The sequence below is a fragment of the Eptatretus burgeri genome, chromosome 5, assembly GCF_056783735.1.
Source record: "Eptatretus burgeri isolate ZD-2024b chromosome 5, Ebu_testis_v1, whole genome shotgun sequence".
Lineage (NCBI taxonomy): Eukaryota > Metazoa > Chordata > Myxini > Myxiniformes > Myxinidae > Eptatretus > Eptatretus burgeri.
The window spans coordinates 17,420,209-17,444,876 of record NC_140965.1 but is presented as its reverse complement, the minus strand read 5'-3'; the positions used below and the strand labels follow the sequence as shown (position 1 = coordinate 17,444,876).

Here is a 24,668-nt window from a genome sequence, read left to right as displayed (position 1 = left end):
CCTGCATCTCCTTTGGCATGAATCATTGTCCAGCCCACCTTCTCAAGAAAAGAATTTAGCATATTAAGAAACCTTTGTTTGTTTACTTTGCTGCCCAGAAACTCATTTTTCTTCAGCTTCAGCGAAGTCTCTCCTGTAAATATAACATTTGGTGCTTTGGAGCTGCCTGTGTGTAGCATCTTTGATGGCGGGCCCATCTTCATAACCATCGAACACAATGGTTGCCTTTCCATACTGCTTTGTCACATATGTGACATACATATGACATATGCTCTCAAAGGTTTGACTTCTTGACCACGATAGACGTTGCAAGAGTGCACCACCATCAAACACGTAATATAGATAATCACCGGTGAGATCTGTCTGATCCAGTTTCACCATCTCCCAAAGGGCATCTCCGAGTGCTGGTTTGTTTGGCTCTCTAGGAAGCCCAACATTGTCAAATAATGCTGTGGGATGACTGCAAAACTCGTACTTGAACAAAGCTGCTGGATCTTCCTGCTCTTCACGGGTGGCGATAACACTCAGTCATGGGAAAAGCAATTGTGGATCCACCTGAACTGGTTCTCCACCGATGACAACAGTTGTCTTGGATCCAAGTGTGACTGCTTGATTTTTCCTTTTGAAAGAGTAATCATTCACATTGTTCCCAACCATTGACTCCAGTATAGTCTGGCCTACAGATCTTGCCTTATTGACATTCACTTTGTCATGTGCAGCAACACCGCTCACAATGTTATGCAGGGATTGCTCACTCCCGAATGGATCCCATTCGTTGAAGGCTTCAATTAATTTGTAGGCGTCTGCTGTGTCCCGTTGTTGTCTGAACTTGGATGTGTCTTTGTGCTCCTCACTGGTGTTGTAGTTTACACCAGTGAGCTCTTGCATAGCAAAATTGACCTGGGCACAAGATGACATCCCTAATATCCAGGTCAGCCACTGGACCCAGGTCATACCTCTGCCTCTCGTCAACCCACCACTTGTTTTGACACTTCTCATTAGCACTTGCTCAATTACGAGATCATTAGATAGGCCTGCCCAGAATCAATCGCTTCTCCTGACAATGTGAAAACCATTCATGAAGCTTGTGTATACATTAGGATGAGTCTTGTCAAGTTGGCACATCTATTTCAGATACAAGTATGCTGATTTGGCATACAGATTGTGCCCTGCTGCTGCAAAAAAAGGTAACGTATCCAGTACTGCCGCAAGATGCAACATCCAATTCCCTGTGCGTTCAGCTTTTCTGAATTTCTTTAGGATGGCAACCATGTCCAAGTATTGCAACCAAAGTTGGGCAGTCTTTAGGTCACACATTGAGCTCCGTTCACCTTTCAATTTATTAGCAACTCTTGAGAGAACCTCTGAAGAGGAAATGTCAACAGCGATACCCGGATCCATCATAGGTGATCAAAAATCTTTGCTGGCTCCAAGCAAGTCTTACTCTTGGTTCTTGTCTGGAATAACTTCATCCTCAACTTCCCCTTCCATCTCTCCTGATAGGCCCGTTGTATGCCAGTCATCAGAGGTACTTTCTGTGTCTCGTTCCGGTTGGTCAGGTTGATGTCTGGGTATGGGCAGAGTATATGCATTGGCTACTAGTATTGTATTGAGGGCTGCATCAACCAAGAGATGCCCTCGCACTGCTCTGGAGATTGCTTTTCCATGTGCTTTCAGCGTTTCCGGCATACACGACTTCAAGGACTTCTTGTGGACCACTTCCTGCCATAAGGTAACCAATAGAGCCCAGAAAACTCATTTCCATGTGTAAACCTCCAAGTCTCAAGACAATAGATTTCAGGTAACTGTCAGTTGGCTCTGATTCTATAATCATTAAGGCTTTCCACCAAAGTGGCTGGTCAAATGTAATCACTGGGGTGACATTGCAGGCATTGGCTTGTTCACACACATAAGTAAGTGTGGAGAAGATACAAGACATGTCAGTTGAGTCCATATCTATCATGGGCAGGAACTGCACAGATGACTTGCCAGGATTGTCACCCTGATGAACAGCCTGCATCATACCTGACCATGCTGGCCTCTGAGGACGAAGGACATATGCCAATTCCCACAGAAGATCGATGTGATACATTGGATCGTGCACTTCCATTGCCTGCAGTTCTTTGTCTGTCAATGGATTACATCCTGTGTGCTGAGATTTGAAAGTTTTGATATTGATCCTTCCCACTTTTATGATGTCATCCGTTGTCACTGATACTCTAGGTACAGGTTTACTAAGTAACTTTCCTGGTGTGAAAGTGGAAATAATCCCCATTCCATGGAATGTTCCAAAGCCATGAATAGTTCTTATATTGTGATCAACATTGTCACCAACATGCTGAATGAACTCTCCAGATCCAGGCTCAAGCAACTCTGCCCCTTGTATAAGAGCGGCACTTTTCTCGAACTTCCGAACTTCAGAATAGGAACAACTGAAGCCGTGTTTATGAAGAGTATCTACGATGAACCGTGATGAAAACTGATGATGCATTTCAGTTGCTCGTCCAAATTGCAATGGGGCTAGAATGACTCTTGGCCGTGTTGCTTGCATTATAGCTTGTCCAATTGATGCTATCTTCAGATCAGTGTTTTTGCCAATGAACAAACCTTGCAACAACATCAGTAGTGACTGTGGAATGAACTATACAGCTTGTTCTGTTGATGTTGATGACATCTGTTCTCTCGTTGGATATGCATCATTAGAAGAGTCAACTGCCTTTATGTCACTCTTGATAAGCTTGGCAACTGTGTTTATCATTCGTATTTTCTCAATATTGGGGTCCTCTTTCTTCTGATCCTTTTAAAAGTCATGGAGAATATTTGCTGCTGTTCATCTAAAAGTTTCAACATTTGGCTTCCCATTCAGCTCGGTTATTATGATATTGTCACCAAAATGTTCCATGAGTTTCCTCTTCATATGTGTAAAGCCATAAGCTGCAACCTCTGAACCCAAAAGACCTGTCTCCATTTTCTCAATCAAGTTTGTTATTGTGATCTGTTCATCATCATTTTCCTCCAGGTACTTTGCAACCAACAACAATGCTTCATATCTTTCTGCTTATTTGGGTCTGCAAAGCCTTTGTTTCTTTGCAACACTACCTAGTCCAGAGGAATGTTGCTATGAAACCTGCTTCCCAGTCCTGAAGTTGACATTACAGCTTTGATGGTAAACTGCATCGGCTGCGATTAGGTCATGAGCATGGGCCATGGGACATGGTAATACCATGGGCCAATATGCAATTCTGCCTGAAACTAAAGACCCGGTCACACCTTGACGTTTTAGCCAGCGATGGCAACGTATTAAAATGTATGTAAAACGCTGGCTTACGTTGAACATGTGTTTTTTTTAAAGATTCGGACGTATTCATAGGGACTTGGTCTTATGTATAACGCATTGGTAACGAACACAGAACGTTTCGTTGTGTTATAGATAACTTATACCAACGAATGCTGAACCTGTTGTCAGCCTACACAACCGATGCCCAACGATAGTCTAACTTAGGCATAGCACGTTGCACGCATCGCCGACGATGTCGTGACGTAGCCTATTAAAAGGCTGACGCACAACGATTCGAATCATAACTGTCGGAGAAATGGAAGTGTCAACATCGCGGTCACACCTTGGCGATCTTGCCAGCGTATGCCGACCTAAGAAAAATGTGTCTAAAACGTTGGGGCACGTCAAATACGGTATGAGTAAGTTTGGTATACGTGAGTAGAACGCTAAAGTACGCTATCATACGTCGTAGTAAGTAGAGTACGTCAAGAAATTTTAAACATGTTCAAAATTTTTGGACGTACTCGGCGTATGACACACGTTCCGTATGCGATGGGGATAAGTTTTACACACGATATGTGGACGCTTACACACGTCCACAAAGGCTACTTAGAAGCTACTCATAAGTCGAAACACGTCGCGGTAATGCCTTTTTTACGCGAAACTTATTTCTAACTTATGTTTGACGTGCTTTGAACCAATTCTTTACGTAGTCCCAACACACATTGACGTATGTAGACGTATTCCAATGACGTCTTCCGGTCGACAAAAAAATAAATGAACGTGTTTTTCTAGCTTACAACTGCCATATAAAGACGTGTTCCCAGCGATTTTGGGAATTGGTATATAAAAATGCTGCTCATAAAAGGGGAACCCAACAGTGTTTTCGAGTCCTTTTTGAGTCGATGTCCATGTCAGCAGTAACAGTATCAGTATTAGTATTAGTATTAGTAGTAGTTTGTTCATGTTGGCAGTAGTAGGTGAGTGTGAGGGGGAGGGTGTGGGTTATGATGGATCCTCCTTGCGTCCGCGTGTCCACGGGTAGGAGACATCTTTTCACCATTGTTCGAAGTTCTTCACGGTTAATTTTTTATGGGGGTTTTTCAACAATGAGCTATAGCTTGTTTTTACGATTTAGGTCTATTCATAACGGGTTGGACAAATGCACAATGAACTAATAATGTGCATAGAGCACTTTGATTACTTATAGATACGATATACCAACGAATAATTATCGTGAAGCCGGCGTTCACAAACTATGCCCAACGATAGCCTAACTTGCCCATATCGTGCGGCAGTTTATCTTTGCCGGTGACGTGGGGTTTGCTATTCATAGGCTGCCACTCAACGATTTAAATGGCTGCATCTCCACTATTGAAAGTAGACGCTTGTGCTCAACAATTGGATTTTTTTTTACACTCAACGACTTTTAAACGGTACCACTCAGCTATTTTCATTGTTTACAATGAACGATTTAAATTGCTGTCACTCGCCTTTGTTTTTTGACGCTGGGGTTTGGAAATTTGAAGCGTTTCTTCTGAACGTGTTAAAACGCTCAAACTCGACTATTTTAAATAGACGCTGCCGATGGACAATTGGAATCATAGCCAAGCTAGACATCGAAGTGTGAACATCCTCGTCATGCCAAAGAAAAGTTTGAAGAATGCTGCAAATAAGTGTCCTGGCCGTGGCCGTGGACGCTGACGCAAGGACGATCCATTATACCGACGTCTTTCAGCCGATGAGTAACTTAAAAGTAAGGTCTGTCGATGTGTGGCAACGATCGCATAACGTGCCAACAACACGTTAATCATAGGTTAGAAATAAGTTTCGGGTACGCTAAACATTACCTCGGCGTGTCTCAACTTATGATTAACTTACAAGTAGCATGTGTTGACGTCTGTCAACGATCGCAGACCGTGCATACAACTTGTGGCCAGCGTAGCGGAACGTGCGAGTCATACGCCGGCATACGTCGTGAAATTTCAAGCATGAAAAAATTTGAGAACCAAAAAGTAGAACGTTTAAAGCCAACGTACAACGACGTATGGCAGTGTTTTTCAGCGTGCTCTCAATGTTATCAAAACTTACCCATAACATATTCAACGTGTGCCAGCGTTTTAGAAAAAAAATTCAAAAATCGGCATACGTTGGCTAAAATGTCAAGGTGTGACCGGGCCTTAACGTACACCATTTATCTTTCCTTTGTGCACATGAATGTAAGACAATATTTTGGAATGATGTGGTTCTTACAGGATAGACATCCATGCCATCATGCTTTTTCTCATTGTAAGTAGCTGGTTCACCGCAAAGCAAACAGTGCTTGTCCAAACTGATTGTTGGCGTTTCTGAACGAAGGATACACGGTGATGGCTGATCTTGTTCAGTTACTTTTTCGTGTGCCTTTGCAATCATCTGTGGATGAGTGAAAACCCGTCGGCATTCTGTGTGTACTCGCTGACCTTTCTGAATTCTTATACTACTTCCTTGCTGCTCACTGGCCCTGTTGATACTCTCGCTCCCTTTTCTCGAAGGATTGCAGTATCCTGACCATCTTCTAAACACTTCTCGCAGAAAACACACTCAGCCATAGCTATCTGTAATTCATGACATAACAGAGAAGAAACAATACAATGAGGGTTAGGGTTATGGTTCAATCGGATACAGTACTTAGATGCAAAGTTATAGTGAAAATATGAATTTTCTCTTATGACAGAAGCTAATTTGCATAATATGCAAATTATATTCAAAAATATTAATTTGCAAATGTGCCTATCATGTTCACTGACCTTCAAAACATGGGTTTGGACACTTGATTTGCTTCAATTGGGTACTTAGATGCACAGTTATAGTGAAAATATGAATTTTCTCTTATGGCAGAAGCTAATTTGCATATTATGCAAATTAGACCACTTTCCCATGCAAGGATTTTTTAGGACTTTTAGTATGGTGATTATGGGGTCTTACTGAAATGCACTGCAGTGGAAACAATTATTTTGCAATTAGTGGTGGGTTACCCCCTCAAATTTGCTACATTGACTGGACTATTACATTTTGTATGCCACTGATAGGTCAGATCTGAATCTAGACCTTGACCAAAATCGAATCGGCTTGTTCTTATCACATATCCAACTCATCCACCCAGTTTTGTCATAACTCCTTTTTTGAGATCAACTTTTTGTCATAACCACAACTTTTTGAGATCTCATGCAATGCATAGTTTTTGGCCCCATCTCTCAGTGGTGAAGAATTCTCACATCCAGATCCAGATTCAAATCTTCACCAAAATTGAATCAATTTGTTCCTGTCACCTCACTCACAACCTGTCCACAAACTTTCTGTGGAATCCATGCATAACCTTTTGAGATATTGTGCTATATATTGTTTTTGGCCCTTTCTCTCAATAGTGAAGAATCACTTGAAAAATTATCTGATCCAGATCTGGATTCGGATCTTCACAAAAATCGAATCAATTCATCGTTACACACCCAACATGTCCACCAATATTCATCCAAATCGGTCAACAACTTTTTGAGATATCATGCAATTCCGTTTTTAGCCCCATCTCTCAATGGTAAAGAATCAGTTAAAATTTAAATAATTCTCGTATCTGGATCCGGATTCTGATCTTCACCAAAATGGAATCAATTCGTCCATGTCAGATAACTCACCTGTCTACCAAGTGTCATCCGAATCCATCCTTAATCTTTTAAGATATCGTGCTACAGTATATATCATTTTTAGCCATATCTCTCAAGAGTCCATGGGCCAGGGATAAAAGTGGTATCATCTGAGGGCAGGTCACAAAAGTTATTTTATTGTTGAGTATATCATAGAACAACACAAAACTGTATGATAGACTTTCCAACAGGGTAGCCCAAGGCAGTTGTGACGAATTTTAGAATTTGACCCAGCGCATTCTCATCGAGGGTCGTTTTCAGCACTCGAAACACAATTAAAACTTACTTTTGTCTTGTATATTAATATGTAAAGGTTATGAGGTGTTCTTACTGAATTATAACACTTGAGACAGTTCTTTTGATATGCATATTGCCATAAGGTTCAAAATCATTACCCTTTTTATGTATTTCATTGTGATAATTTTGATGACTTAAGTGTCCAACTTCGAAATATAATTTCTATAGCAATAACACTAAACAGTGAAATATATTGCAAATTAAGATGCATTTGTCCTTGACTAATTCTTTAATACCATATCACACAGGAAGCCATGCATTTATGTTTCATATCATTTATTCCAGATAATCAGTATATGATAGAATAGATAAGTTTGCTCTCAGATATCATCCTGAAATGTTAGACGGTCTTCTGAATATTGGTAGGATAAGTTCAAATTTTATCTTTACAGATATATGGTTGTTATATTCCACTTGTCAAGCAAATATTTAAGAATATTTAAGTGTATTTTGTAAGTTATATTTATATTAAGCATTAATTTGATGATTAAAACCATTACCAAAGCCATTTATATCCATTAATAACAGCCGATTACTTCTTGTGAACAACTATGGTGGTGACGTCTTGTTCGGTAGTGCTTGTTTATAAATTATGACACTGAAGTCATGAGTGTTTATACAAGTTTGCCATTTGTTTTCAGATTGGGATTGACCACTGATACATAATGGAAGTACCACACAAGAAGGTGCGCACAGAGGAAGTTACGTGCATAATCTGCATGAAGAAATCTCCTGCCTCTGAGATCACAAAGCCAAAAGACACTGCTTCTGTAGAAACTCTGTTGGAAGCAGCAAAAATACAGAACTGCAATCGTAGAACAGACTTAGACATAAATGACTATGATGACAATCGACTTTACCATAGGAACTGCCGAGCCACTTTTACTCTCAAAAAGACACTGGAAAAAATCAAGGGTATTACAGAAGGAACCAAACCACTTGAGCGTAAGTCTGCTGGAGAGCCATCTATCTATGTCGTCATCTACAGTTTTGCAAGAAGTTTGTATTTTCTGCGACAAGAAGAATAAGATATAAACAGCGATCAATGAAAGATCCAGAGCGAACCACTTGAGGGTCTGACACTGGCATCGGATTCACTAACATAATATCAGGTCACAAAATCCAACAATGGCGATGGCTTCTATGTTGTGGTGCCAGTAAGATGAAGCTTATCCAATTCATTGTGGAACAATGGCAGGAACCCCATAGGCATCAGAAACTTGGAGAGAAGATGATGTATGTTACCAGTGGTGAAACATGTACAAAGATTACCTGTGATGAAGCTGTTGAAGTTGTTGAACTTAAAACATCACAAGAGGAAGCAGACACACATATCCTGCTTCATGCCAAACATGCATCATCCGATGTCTCATCGATAGTCATCATTGCAGAGGATACAAACATCCTCATACTCTCTCTGGCATTCCATGAAGCTATCAGCTGCAACATCTTCATCAAATGTGGCACTAAAAACCGCACCCGATTTATAGATGTCAGCAAAGTGGCTACATCACTTGGCAAACAGGTCTGTAACTCTCTGATTGGAATGCATGCATTCACTGGCTGTGATACATTCAGTGCATTCAGTGGTAGTGGAAAAGTTAGAGCTCTGATGCTACTCAAAGGAAACACCTGATTTCAGCAAGCATTCACAAAACTTGGAGAGAATTGGACCATATCATCTGAACTCCAAGACTGCCTTGAAGAATTTGTTTGCAGATTGTATACTCCTCAGTCTGATATTCTTGATGTGAATGAGATGTGCTATCTGTTATTCCGAACAAAGCCAGGGAATGTGGAGTCAGGACAATTGCCACCATGTAAGGACTGTCTGAAGATGCACACCATCCGTGCCAACTATCAATCAGCAATCTGGCACCGTAGCCTGAAAGTTAGCTCAAACATTCCCAGCCCATTGGACTGCACTGTTTGGATTCTTGGTGACCAAATGCAGCTCCAAATCAACTGGATGAATGGATCTCCTGCTCCTGATGTAGTTCTTGAGTTCATGTCCTGCAAATGCAAGCGTGTCTGTAGCCTCCCAGGTTGTCAGTGTATGGTAAATGGATTGAATTGTACCGATGCCTGTACCTTACAGTCCTGTGATAACATGAGGTATGATGACGACATCATCAGGGATGAGGGACAAATGGATGAAGTATCTGATGAGGAAGGACAGAGTGATAATGATATTAGTTGTTAGTGCTGAGATTTGAACAATATGCAGCGATGTTTGCAGATTTTGTTTTCTTGTGTAAATATAGAGCAAACTAGACTACAACATGAACTATGATACATACCCGGTATATACATTTTATTTGGAGTTCCCTATTCACTATCAGAATGACTTCAGCTGACAGTTTGCATTATCACATGTTTGTAAATGTATATTTTTTTAGGAATCTGTGTGAGCAATATTCACATCAAAGTAATGCATATCAGCAGTACTATAAACCGCTATGCAATACTAAGTCCCGTATAATTTCCAGAATTGTTTTTGTCAATGTAACTTGTTTACGATTTGTGGGTTTGAAAAAGCTACAATATTTTTTTGTCAAGTAATGTATTTAAAAAGTACTTCATAATATTGAGCATGTCCAAACACACCTAATTGATAAATTAATGCACAATTTTTCCGTTTCTAGTAACTGTATTGATTGTATTGACTTAATGTGTAAATGAGTTTCAACAGTTTAGGTGATTGTTAAGTTTTTTACAAAAAGATGCTGGTATAATGCATTCAAGCTGCTATAATGACACTAAGCTACTCTACACAGAGGTCCTCTTCTTCGTCTTTCGGCTGCTCCCGTTCGGGGTCGCCACAGCGGATCATCCGTATGATCCGCATAGTGATTTGGCACATGTTTTATGCCGGATGCCCTTCCTGACGCAACCCTGGTCGCCTCTTACGACACAGGGATATGGTACACCGATTTTAACCGGGGTATACACCGGCCCAGTATACTGGTACTCACTTCGCCGACCTCGGAAGGATGACAGGCTGAGTCAACCCCCTGGTGTATTAATTCAGTGGCTCAATGGGGCTTGAACTCAGGACCTTTTGGATCCCAAGCCGCTGCTCTAACCACTGCGCCAACACCAGGCTCACTCTACACAGAGGTCCATCATGCTCTTTTGTGTCCCAGACACATACACCTATTTAATAAACCCAAAAGTGTAACCTGCCCTCATATGATACCAATTCATGAAAATCAGGGGTCTGGCCCATAGACTGCAATGGTAAAGAATCACTTTCAAAAATTCTCAGATCCGGATCCGAATTCGGATATTTATCAAAATTAAGCATTGTTGTCCAAGGCTGATCAACTACAAACAAAAAATTTCAGAACGATTGCTTGAAAACTGTGGTCAAAAATTGTGTGACAGCCAGACAAAGACGGACAAACTCTACAGACCAACATACTTGGCAAATTTGTTTTCGATATACACATATACAAATATACATACCCATGTGTATATATATATATATATATATATATATATATATATATATATATATATATATATATATATATATATATATATATATATATATATATATATAGTTACATATACAGTGTGAAACAGACGATGAGCTAATTCAGAACCCAAAGGAAAATTTCAAAGTGAACACGTTTTCTTTTTCAATGCTTGTCATAGCAATACAATTGGTTGAAGAAAGATTCATTACAGATTCATGAAATTAGTTCTGTATTTAGCTTCCTCTATGATGTTCACAGTTTGCAGAATGGAACATCAAAGTAAATTATGGAACAGTGCTTAAAGCTCGAGAAGGTTTTACAACATGGGGATACCAAAGATATTGATACTTCCAATTTGTTCAGTGAATTACAAGCTATTGCACGAAGAGTTCTAAAGTGGGCACGGCCACAAGATGATTTGAATTTTGTTTGCAAAAATTATCTCTCAGATAATGCTCCCAACACACATTTCTTTCTGCATCCTCTTGACCATCCCTGTTTCTATGGCCAGTGGTGAGCGAAGCTTTTCCAAGCTCAAGTTAATGAAAACATACATTCCTTCCTCAATGATGGAATAAAGATAGATTTGTCAATGGAACATGAAATTGCACAAAACATTTACCTAACAGAACTTATTTCTACATTTGGTAAACTCAAAGTATGGAAAGTAAAATTCAAAATTCTAATGATCAACTTTGTTGCAGGAACAGATTACATGACATCACATGATCCACATTACACATTATAATGTACATTTATTTGAGTGCATATCATGTGAAAAGTGCAGAACAATGTCAATATAGAATCAGTATCATATTCTCCTTTTTCACGTAAATTTTATCAGAATCCATGGGACCGACTCAATCTGTGTACTTTTCAACCGGGATTTCTCCAAATGGCATATCCTCCCTTCTGGAGTTGCTGATGAATAACTTTCCCTCAAATATCTCCTGCTCTTCCTCTGCTCCAATTGGTTCGTCTGATCATGTGTTTGTAAAAGTGAACATCTCTCTGGCTATTCTCAGAGAGCTGCCTCAACACCGGCAAGTCTGGCAATTCACTCAAACAGATTGGTAGAGACTGCAAGCAGCCAACATCTCTTCAGGACTGTTCTCCCATGTCTACTGCCTCTGATGTTAATTCAGCCTGGGTATTCTTCCCCAAAAACCTGCTCTCTTATGCACAGATTCATCCCAGCTCGTCTTCAATTTTCATACCCTTCGTTCCAGCCATGGTACACAAAATCCTGTGGTGAGGCAGTTGCGCTGAAGCAACTTGCCTATTCTTCCTGGAAGGCAAATCCGACCGAAGACAATCCCAGTGTATTCCAAAAAAGTCTGCAACAAGTATGTGTCCACTCTCAGGAGAGCCAGAAAACAACATCTGTCCAACCTCAATAATGAACCTTCAAACCTGTTTTCCTCCTGTAAAACTTGTGGCATCTTGTTAAGTCTGTCTCTGACATCATCCCCTTCCATCCCATCCCTCTCTTCAAATGGCACCACAGCCGACTCTGCTCATGAGAAGGCTGAATGCCTCAATTCTGTGTTTGCTTCCATTTCTTGTGTCTCCAACCCCTCACTCTTCAGTACCCATTCTTCCCTATCATACCCAACTACTCCTGGAATCTGTGCGTTGTTCACATTAAAAGGTGGAGAAGTTTCTTTCAACCCTCAACTCTGACTCTGCAACTGGATCAGAACAGCATCAGCTAATGAGTCCTAAAATCCTGCTCTGCTGCTCTTTCCCATCCTCTCTCTGCCATTTTCACCCTATCATTTGCACTTGGTCATCTTCCTTCTGCTTAGAAGTCTGCCAACATCACTGCACAACATAAAAAGATGCAAAATCTGATCCCCTCAACTGCAGACCTCTCAGCTTACTTCCAATAATAATCAGCAATGTCATGGACTCCATCGTCGCAGTAGATATTAAATCATTCCTTTTCTTGAACGAACTCATCTCAGATCACTATATTGGTTTTAGACCAGGTCACTCCACCTTGGAGATGCTGCTTCTACTCACCCAACAATTGATGGAGGCTCTCAATATCTGACATGAGATCAGGGCCATCTCTCTGGACATACAGTATATCATGGGTATTACGCAGTTACTCCACTTCCACAGGAAGCAGGTGTTTCCATAAATATTAATGGTTATTTGTAAGGAATACGAGTTACCTGAATATAAAGTAATCACTAAAGAGAGGGATGGGACGTTTCTTTTACCGTTCAACAAGTTGATGGTGTTTATCTTGGCAGGGACGACGATAAATGTCGGAGACATTCAGGCAAGGGTGAACAATTTGGAAGAAGAGATGGGTTGAATGATAAATTCAATGGGAATAGGTTCAAGCAATTGCATCAGCAAAAAAAGAGAAGATTTAATAAGCTCAGCCCCTTCTGCTGTGGGAAATGTTATGAGTGCTATAAAGTGTATGAAAGGTTCTCAAAAGGAATCATTAAAATTGCACGCAATCAAAGATTTTAAGAAAGGCAAAACTCAATTATCTCCACAAGGAAGACAAAAAATAATCCAAATATTGGGATTGTAGTTTCAAAAGTTTTAACTGTGGAGCCTGGAGCTCCTTCAAATATCTTTTTTTTTGAACTAAATAAAGAAGTATGGAAGCAATGTACAATAATAAAAGAGAAAGTGTGTGTGTGTGTGTGCGTGTGTGTGTGTGTGTGTGTGTGTGTGTGTGTGTGTGTGTGTGTGTGTGTGTGTGTGTGTGTGTGTGTGTGTGTGTGTGTGTGTAAGACAGAATCAATTACAAAAGAATAAATCACCCGGATACGATGGAATTCCAAGCAAAATCGATAAATGCGGAGGGTTTCTGCTTTCTCATCATTTACACCAATTATTTTTAAACATCTGGGACCAAGAGACTTCCACGAGATTTGAAAGATACCATCTGTAAGAAGATCATAACCATCTGTAAGAAGAAAGGAGCCAAATCAAATAGTGAAAACTATCGTGGTATATTGTTGCGAATCTAGAAGCTGTGAGCACTCAACATACAGGTCCTATAAAACAGTTATATCGGTAAGTATGTGTTTTTGAGTTAGGGTCCCCGTCCCTCATTTAATGTGTGAATAAATGTACATGCGCTGTGAGTTACTTTGATAGTCAGGGTTTTCCTTTATTTTTACACCACCAACATCAACTACAACAACGCCAGCATTACCCTCACCTTCACCTCGCTTCCTCTGGCCGATTTTATGCATGGTGGGCGGAGTTCGAGGAGGAGCCTCGCGGCGGCCTTCGACCAATCAGCGTGCTAGGAGTGAGGTGGCCGCCGCTCACCCAATCAGTCCCCGCGACAGTGAGAAAGGAGGTCCACGTGACGTCACCACGCCCCCGGGCCAATCGACGGACTTGCCGCTCGTTTTGTCCAATGATAGGGCGACGAGCGATTCTGCGCCAAAACCGTCCAGTGACGGAGAGCGGGGAGGGGGGAAGTAGCTCCTTCCCCCCCCCCCCCTGAACAGGGTGAATAAGGGTGCGGCGCGATCAGACCAGGAAAATAGCATGAGAGATCCTTTCTCCACAAGAACCGCAATGGTTGCGCGCCGTGCCTCTGTTGGTGAACAAGGAGAGAGAAATGGGTGACACGAGTGGAGATCGTGTTCACCTGACACGACTGGAGATCGCGTTCGCCTGACACGAGTGGTTGTCGCGTTCACCTCACACGCGAAAGGTCTGAGTCCCGCCACCCCACCAGCTCGAAGACCACACTAGGTGTACAGGTCCGAGTGCAGGCTCTGGTCTTCAGCTCGCCTTTCCCTCAGAGCTGGAGGCCTCAATAAAGGCTTTGGCCACCGGTTCTTGGGTGTACGTGTGTGTGTGTGTGTGTGTGTGTGTGTGTGTGTGTGTGTGTGTGTGTGTGTTTGTGGCGCCAGTCTATTAAGTAAAACTGCATAAGTGCTTGTACATAAATTCCTATTCCTTCTATATTTGGTTAACTCTGCCTTCTTGCGTGCCCCCCTGCCCCATTATAAATAAATACATTTGTTAAATGTATCAGTTCGTTGCTGTGTTTCTTCCATTGGTTTAGCGTGACGCATGTTGGTGAATGACAAAGGCTGTTGCCGCTGTAAATATACATTTGGACCAACGGAACTTCAGCAACCGTCCACTCAGGTTGCGCATGTGTCGGGCAAGCTAACGGCTCGACTCGTACGGGGGCCGTCGAGGGTGTGAATACTCGGTAACTCGCCATGTGGATTTCTAGGTATTTTGAAGATTGGCAAATAACCCTGTACCACGTGGTGTAATTATTGACGATTCACGGTCCGGTAAGGGACCCGTACTTGTCGGGGTTTTCCGAAAGGTACGATCTAGATTCCGGGTGTTCGGCGTAGTCGACTCTGCAGCTCCATCTAGCGGTCGTGCTCGTCGCCGATACCCAGCCCGCAACAATATCACTCCTGTCGATAGCAGAAAAGTTACTGTCTCAAATTCTCGCCAATAGACTTGTTCCATTGGTGGAAGGATTCCGACCGGAATCACAGTGTGGTTTTCGACCTATAGACGGGTCAATATACAACCAGAACAGCCGTACCCCAAAAAATTTGCAAATTTTTGTTTTATTGCATTTCCTTATATTTTAAGACTTACTTAGGAACATATCAAAAGTTGGACAAAAATGGACCATGGGAAAGTAAACATTTTTGACATGATAAAAATGTCACAAAACCATGCACGATTCACTACGTCGAAAATGAACCACTATGCAGATGATTCCAGAGTATGTTTCCTCCTAATATATATCTTACATAAATATCTCGGTTTCAGGGGCGGAGAATGCTCTGATGGCATTCAATGTATATGGCCAATGTAAATTGACTGCATGCTTCTAAAAGATCTCATTTTTGTATTTTCAGAGATAGAAAATGAACTCTTTATATGGTAAAGAGACCTGCCCTTTATGCCAAAGGGGATTGGACTGTGAGGAAACAGTATTAGTTCGTGAGAAAGGAGCAGAAGGCATCAACCATGCAAGTGCCGAAAGGGGTGTTGACATCAGAATTCTAGCTGGTACCAGTGTTCACAAATCATGCCGAGTGAATCACATAAACAAAAAGGACATTGCTTTAACCAAGAAGGATCATGCGGAATCAGGTCCATCAGTCCATAGGAGTGCTCGCATTTCCCTGGGACCATATGACAGTAAAACACATTGCCTTTTCTGCGGCACTGAAGTTAAGGAAGAGGACCCAAAGCGAGGCCATGCAGAAACAGCCAGTTTTGGCTACGTGAAGACTGACGCATTTGTTAAAACTATATCAGTTCATTGCAAAACAAGGAGCGATGAATGGGCCATTGCTGTTCAAGGCCGCATTGAATATTTTGAGGGTGATCTCCCTGCAGCTGACTGTGTGTATCACAAGTCCTGCAACATTAATTTTCGCACAATGCGAGACATTCCACAACGGTTCAAGCCGACTGAGTCAAACAAGAGACGAAAAATGGGAAGGCCTAAGGACAGTGACCAGAATGAGGCTTTCGATAAGGTGTGCTCTTTTCTTGAAGACAATGATGAGGAACAGTTAACAATTACAGACCTCGTGGCGAGAGTAGAACAATACCTGGGCGATAGTGAATCCAATGCATATGGGAACCAATACATGAAGGAACAGCTTAAAAAACGATATGGTGAATCTATATTCATGGCACAGGGTAGAGGCTTTAAAGACATTGTGACATTCAGAGAAAAAACATCCCAGATCCTCCGTGACCACTACAATGCACCACGAGAAGATGATGAAGAAGCACAAAAACGTGCAATTCTTCAGACTGCTGCAAAACTAATAAAAAGTGACATAAAAACAACAGTTGCACCACATGGAGATACATACCCAACTACTGCAGACCTAAGCCTTACTGCTGCATTGGGGTATGTCCCAGCTAGCCTGCGATTCTTGCTGCAGCATCTTTTGGTCGGGAAAGATACATCTAGGGAGGTTGCTGGTATTGGACAAGCAGTCATCCAAGCAGTGTGTCCAAGGGCTGTAATTGCACCATTGCAGCTTGGTCTTGCAGTGCAAATGCATCACTTGTATAGGTCTCGTTTATTGATAGATAGTCTATCAACCTTTGGCTTTTCCTCATCTTACTCCGAAGTGCAACGGTTTGAAGTAAATGCAGCCTCTTCTCTTGCTCCGGATGTGTTTGGAGGTGACACCGACATTCTTGATACATCCTTGTTATTTGCTGGAGACAATGTGGACCACAAGATCATAACTTTGGATGGAAAGGGTACCTTTCATGGGATGGGCATGATAGCAGCTATTACACCAGGGCGGCAATCTAGCCACATCATATCTAGAAAGAAAATGTCTGACAGGAAGCTCGTCGAACTGACGAAGATCAATATAATAGATTACCGCTATGCAGAGCACATCAACCGCAACCTCAAATTTCAGCCCCTCCCTTTGTTATCAATTTGTGATCGCACAATTGACATATTATGGGAGATGTCATTTTGCTTCGAAAAGAGTGCACCAAATTGGCAAGGCATGATGCACTTTCTGCATGAGGAGTGTGATCACCCAGGGAAAGCCTCAATACAGTTTCTCCCAATGATTGATATGAACCCAGGTGACAAAACCTGCATCTTGTCAACTCTTGATTACCTGAGCAAACTTGCATCAAAACACAACATGCCAGCAATCATCACATTTGACCAACCGCTCTTTTGGAAGGCCTCTGAGATAGTAAATGCTCTTCCTGCTGATAACCCAATCCATAATGCAGTGCTACTGCTTGGGAGCTTCCACACATTAATGAATTTGTTGGGTGCCATTGGAAGTTTGATGGATGAAAGTGGACTGAAAGAGATCCTGGAAACAGTGTATGGTCAAAATGCTGTTGTGCACATGCTGAGTGGGAAGGCGGTGCAACGTGCTTTTCGTGGCCATTTGCTTGTGGATCAGTGTCTTACACGTCAGGTTGTTGGCAAGATTGTGGAAGTTGACCCTGGGTTTCAAGAACAAGTGGCAGAACTGGAGCGACTGTACATTTCCCTGGAGACTGTCGAAAGTGACACTATAGAGTCTGTGTTGCAATCAGAGTGCATTCATTTCATTGACAATAGATTGAATCAGGAAAGGAATAAACCTGCAAAGGACTCGAAAACCAGTGCACTTTGGATCAACTACCAGCGTATGTTGGGAATTGCAAGGGCACTTGTGGCAGCTGATCGGACGGGGTCCTGGGAGATGCATCTCCAAGCCATATCAGCTTGCTTGCCGATATTTGCAGCTGCTGGCCATCCCAATTACCTGAAGTCAACTCGACTCTATCTCGAGAAGATGCTTGCGTTAGAGGATGACAACCCTGAGGTTCATCAGAAGTTCCAATCTGGTTATCATGTAATCCGCCACAGTGACCAATACTGGGCTGGCCTAGGCTCTGATCTTGTGATAGAACAGACATTAATGTGCTCACTGAAAAGCCAAGGGGGGCTGACTCGAGGAAGTGGGATGTCAGAGCACCAGAGAGCAGTTTGGACTCTGTCTTCAACCATATCGTCCTCCTACAACCTTGCTATGCAAGAACTGACCTCGAGTAGCTACTCAACAAGTGAACAACATAAGGAGTTGACAACATCAAGGGTGAGTCGAGATGAAGCTGATCATGGCAAAGTTGCCGAAAAACTGGACAGCTTCACACCATTTTCTGATGACAAGTCATTGCGCAATATCATCACAGGGGTTACTGCAAATGAGGATGTCAATGTTCATGACCTATTCAAAGTAGGTAGTGACATTGTCAAGAAGATGGATGATCACCCAGCTTACTCATATTCACACAAAAGGAGTCCTAAAGTCAAGACACTTGCATCCAGCAGGGCAGTCAAAGTTGCTGAGGACCGCACAATAGATCCAGCGTTACTATTCCAGAGGTTCTTAGTCGTGTCACAGACGGGAGATCTCCAGATAGGTGAAGTGATGAAATATGAACTCTGCCCATACCCAATGTCTCTTTTTGAGGCAAAAAACACCCTGCGCTAGCCAGATAAACCACAGTTGGTGGAGGCAACAAGGAATTATGCTACAACCAAATCTGACAATGCTGTCAACCAGACAGTTCCAGGAACAGATCACTATGTTCTTGACGGGGGATCACTTATTCACCGCTTAAAGTGGACAGAGGGATTCACCTACAGTTCCATTGCAGATGAATATGCCTCATTTACAGTAAGACACTATGGCAAAGCTACTGTTGTGTTTGATGGTTATGAGGCTGGGCCAAGCACAAAGGACTGTTCTCATCAACGTCGGAATAGAAACAAGAATGTCACCAAAGTTAACATTACGGAGTCAACAAAATTTGTTGGGAAAAAGGAGGACTTTCTGTCGAATGAGTCAAACAAGCAGGCAATGATACTGTTGATTATAGAGGTGTTGCGCAAGGAAGGCTGTGAGGTGATCCAAGCAGAGGGAGATGCTGATGTTGAGATTGCAAAAGCGGCTTCCAGATCTACAACCCTCATTGGAGAAGATACAGATCTCCTTCTCCTCCTGCTCTTCTATATGGTGGAGACAAACTGCATTGAACTCTATTTCCGTTCTGACAAGGCAAAATCAAATGTCTACAATATCAAAGTCCTTCAGCAGATACTTGGAAATGCAGCCTGCAGAGATATATTGTTCCTTCATGCATTAACTGGCTGTGACGCAACGTCTCGTGTCTTTGGGATTGGAAAGAAGTCAGGGTTTCAAAGAATCATCAAGAAAGAAAAGGAACTGATGGACAGCTCAAAGGTGTTCTGTAAACCACAGCAGAGTCAGGATGTTATTGAAACTGCAGGCTGCAGAGCAATGGTGGCATTGTTTATAGCAAATCAGAACGACTCATTGGCATCGATCAGATACAACATTCTCTGTAAAAAGGTTGCAAGGGCTAAGGCATTTGTCAATCCTGAAAGACTGCCCCCGACATCCGCTGCCTGCAAGTTTCATTCTCTGCAGACCTATTACCAGGTAATGGAATGGATGGGCCTTTGTTGTGGAATGGAGCCAACGGAGTGGCGATGGAAGGTAGAAGGAGGAAAACTTGTTCCAGTGATGACAGACAAAAGCCCTGCTCCGGACATACTACTTCAGATGATTCACTGCAACTGTTCAGGGGGGTGCAAAACACTAAGGTGTTCATGTAGGAAGCATGGATTAGAATGCACCAGTGCATGTGGACATTGCCAGGACAGCAACTGTGACAATATGAGTGTTGAACCAGAAAAAGAGGAGGAGGAGGACGATGAAACTGGAATCTAAGACTAGAAGGCATATGGTACTTCCACATGTGTCAAAATTGTCCAATTTTTTATATGTTGCTTTCCATGTCATAGACTGGCAGAAACAATCAAAGAACATATATTTGTGCAAATATTTACTTTAAATTGCGAATGGTCTCAGGATTAGCACTGCATAAACTACCAGCAACGATCATAATACAAATATTGGTGCAAAATTAACTTTAAATTGTTAGTGGTCTGATGATTATCAGTCAATTTTTTGACCTTTTATCTGCCGGCAGCCATCTTGTTTTCTGACGTCACTGAGGGACTTTCCCATGCATCAAAATTGTCCAACTTTTAATATGTTGTCTTCCATATCATAAACTACTAGAAATAAGCATAAAACAAAAATTTGCAATTTTTTTGGGGTCAGGCAGTATATTGACCCGTCTACTACTCGGAGAACAGCCGTTTCAATTTTTATTACTTGACAAATGCAAGAGAAAAGCAGAAAACACCATGAAGATTTGAGCATCGTTTTTATTGATTTGGCAAAAGCTTTCGATTCCATCGACTGAAATGCTTTGTATCAGATACTTCAAGGTTTTAGCTTCCCTTCACAATATCTACCTATCCTCGAAGAATTACATGAGAGCATGGAGGGAAAAGTTCTCCATTGTGGAAACCAATCGGAACTCTTTCCCATCAAGACTGACGTTAAGCAGGGATGTGCGTTAGCACAAACCTTGTTCTTCATTTATGTAGGGGGGAGGGGGCTTTCTAACTCGAGTCACCATGGAAATACAACATCATGTAGATGGTAAATTATTTAATTTTAGACATCTTCAATCAAAAGCAAAAGTATCTCTCACCACAATATCCGAACTGCAGTATACAGATGACTGCGGCATTTTCACCCAGTCTGCTGAAGAAATGCACTTAATTTTATCAATTTTTACTGAGACTTACTATCATTTTGGCCTCAACATAAATGGTGTGAAGACAGGTTATTTTCCAACCGGCTCCAAACTCGAGCGCCTTTCCGACTCCAACCATTACAATAAATGGCACGGCATTAGAGTCAATTGAGCACTTTCCAGACCTCGCTTGTATTATCTCAAGAAATGCAAACATTGCAAAGAAATAAAGTCCGCCTTTGCATATAAGGCTCATATAAAGTCCACCTTTGTAGCTTATGGTAATAAAAATTTGAAAATAACAACCAAAATTCAAGTTTACAAAGCAGTAATAATTCCAACTCTTTCATACGGTTGTTAGACCTGGGTTACATACCGAAAGCATATAAAGTCAATTGAGTGTGTTCATCAACGCGTTCTCCACTCCAGTCTCCATATCCGATGGGAAACCGTGTTACCAATACACTTGTTTTTTTCCTTGGCAAATAGTGGCAGTTCAGAGTCCTTAATAATAAAAGCCCAGCTGTGATGGACTGACAATTTGTGTCGTATGCCAGACTCAAGACTGCCAAAACGAGTCTTGTACTCCCAGCTACTGAAGCACAGAACAGCTGGTGGACAAAGGAAATGATTCAAAGATGTTTTGAAGACCAACATTAAGAAGTGTGAAATAAGTGTAAACACCTGGGAAGAAACCACTGCTGACCATACCGGATGGAGGACAATGTGCTGATGTGGAGTTGAGGAGATTGAACGCGAGAGAACGCAGCATTACGAGGAAAAATGCAGACAACAGATATGAGCGTCAATGACACCCGACGACAACGACACAATTTGACTGTATACACTGTGGGCACAGTTGCAGCTCCCACATCGGTTTTAATTGTTATCTATGAGCACATCAACGGCAAGGTCATCCACGACTGTTGCCCAACAACTTTTTAAATGATACAATCATCCATTTCATCGTAATCATCTTCAACATCACTTTGGCTGGATGCGTATCATCCTTAGACCTCAAGGAATAACCACCCTGTGTGTTTCTAAATTGCGACGGCCACCAGCTCTGTTCGGTCACCAGTGTGATGGATATCACCTCTGGATAACTCCAAGAGGATGGTGCATCTTAAAAGACCATGATCATCAGTTGCCCCAGACCTCCCCGCTAGATCCCATGCCCAATGTCATGCTACTATACAAAGAAGACCGGAAACAAATGAGTTCAATGCCAACGATCAAGTAACAAATCTTAATTAGTTGGCCGAGTGAGACGACTGGTTACATAATCCTTACTAGTGCTTACTAATCCCAATCATGCAATCAAACTGCAGTTACCTTATGCTGCAATCAGAACCGATCGAATAAGCCAAGACATGAGTTTCTTAAGAACAGGCTTTTAGTAGCAAACAAGCAAGTATTTACAAAGGAGACAACAGTTCAAACAATCAAATATGTATAACACGTATACATTCCCATTACCTTTACGTGACATACCCACCATTGTAACCTCATCAGTCACTTAGCAGCTTTACAATGACTGGCACCGCATACATCCCAGGAAAAAAGAGAGAAAGAGAAAGTTCTGGTCATGTACCATGCCCATTCACATCTTGTGCTGGCCCGGTTGAGCTAGTGCCACAAATGGTTCTAACTGATGGTCTTGATGTCAGGACCCATCACACTTCACTCTCAGCCCCTCCTCACTGTCACCAATGTGCTGCCCTCTCTGTGCGTCCATGATGAGTCATCCGTGGCATGATCACGATGCGCAGTTTTGATGGGAAAGGAGGGATGTGTGTGAGACTAAATGGAGGCCAATGATTTTGCCAGTCCGCACAGTGTAACGAGCAGGGCACGATGCAAAGGTGCAAAAGGACTAGAGGTAATGGATGTGTGAGAGAAATAAAAGCACGAAAATGAGAAAAGTGTATAAAAGCAATGAAAGGCGGTGAAAGGAAATAACGAGAACAAGAAGGAAAGGTGAATAAAAGAAAGGCAGAGATGAAACCAAACAGACGAGAGTATACACTGTGTGAGACGATAAACCACAAGACGTTTGAGGGTGGCTGGTAACGAAGGTTCGTTCCTCTGACCCCCATTGACACTTGGTGATTGGCTTTCAAAGTTTTGGCACCAGTCTTTCTGAGATGATGGCTCGGTCCATCTGGCGTGATGTGTGGTTCCAGGTATCCACCAAACCAGTTTGGGGTGGTTTTGGTGTTAGGCTTGTAAAGAGGATTAGGAACGGCAGGCTGAGCGAGTGCTGGCTTTCAGCAGAGGGAGTGCGTGCGATGCATAATTTGGGAAATGGATGAAGGAAAGCGTGTTGCATAAGAAAAGGACACCAATATAATTTGTACTACACACTCACAATGCATATTTACCCAAATGAATACTATGAGATAACTAAGTTTATCCTATGTGTATGTGTGCCTTTCTCCCAAGGGTTCCAAAACCACAATAATAGATTCACTGCGGTCGCTCAATAGATTAACAGGAAATGATAGGAAATCAACACCTCTCAGAGTCATCCACAGATATTTGTCCGATTGATTCAATTTCCATGAGTCTGCTTTTCATTCAGGAACAGAACAATTATGGTTAAACATTTTGAAATTATCACTCTTCTGTCTAAATGCTGAAAATTATGTTTAAAATACTATTTGAATTACAAATTTCATGCTAGTAATGGCAGGTTATAAGTTCCCAGCGAGCGGAACGAGTCACTGTGAATGCGCACACAGCGCATGCGCAAAAGGCCTTGTTAGCATTCTTACATCGTTTTGAAAGTTGTTTCTTGTTAAGAGTGAGGGGAAAACAAAAATACAATGAGTGGATGAATTGCATAAACCAATAATTACAAAGTTTAAAAGAAGGAAGGTTTATTCAAAAGAAGTTGATTACATATGGTCAATCAACTTAATTGGGGGATACAAGTCTTCTCTCACCATTATTGATTTAAGGTGTAGATATACATGGGTTGTTCCTTTATAAAATATAATGAGTGTCACTCCTACGATGGCCTTCTAACATATATGTAACAAAAGAAAAAGGACGTCAAATAAATTATGGATTGATGAAGCAACAGTGTTTTCTAACAAAACATTTTTTTCATTTTCTTTAATACAAATGGTGTTACACAATACAGTAGCCTAATTATAAACAAAGGAAAGGCTCTGCAATTGTGCATTTAATGCATACTTTAACAAAATTAGTGAATTGGCTCATCAAAAACGGGTTTATATTATTCAAGGAACTGTGGATAATTACAATACAATACATTCCTCTATCAAATTGAAACTTCAGAAACATTTACAAAATTGGAATATGAAAAAGATGTTAACCTGAGAAAACCTAATTTCAAGGTCTATGATGTTGTTAGAATTTACAGATGGAAATCACATGGAAAAAAAAAAATCTGTTAATAAATGGACAAGTGAGCATTATAAAATCATTGATTTTTTTTACACAGGTTTTTTTTTTACAAAGATTACAAGGAAATTGTGCACAGGAGGAGGCCATTCGGCCCATCATGCCTGCGCCACACCCACACCAGATTTAATAAATCCGTCAATACCCCCATCCTTTTAGCTGCTGCACTGGTACTCATTTCACCGACCTCGGAAGATTGACAGGCTGAGTCAACCCCCTCATGTTAATTCAGCAGCCAACAGGGCTTGAACTCAGGACGCTAGGATCCCAAGCCACCACCATAACCACATAGCCAACACCAGGTTAATCAGTTCCCTGGACTTGCAAATTACTTGTATG

At 41.7% G+C, this 24,668-nt stretch overlaps 1 protein-coding gene and 1 pseudogene across 1 annotated transcript in view; both read right to left on the bottom strand.

Moving 5' to 3' along the window:
- Nucleotides 1–24,668, bottom strand: part of LOC147025936 (CUGBP Elav-like family member 1) — a 216,415-nt gene that overhangs the window by 129,212 nt on the left and 62,535 nt on the right. The gene's annotated exons all lie outside the window — the stretch shown is intronic.
- On the bottom strand, nt 506–1,404 carry LOC147025937 (uncharacterized; annotated as a pseudogene).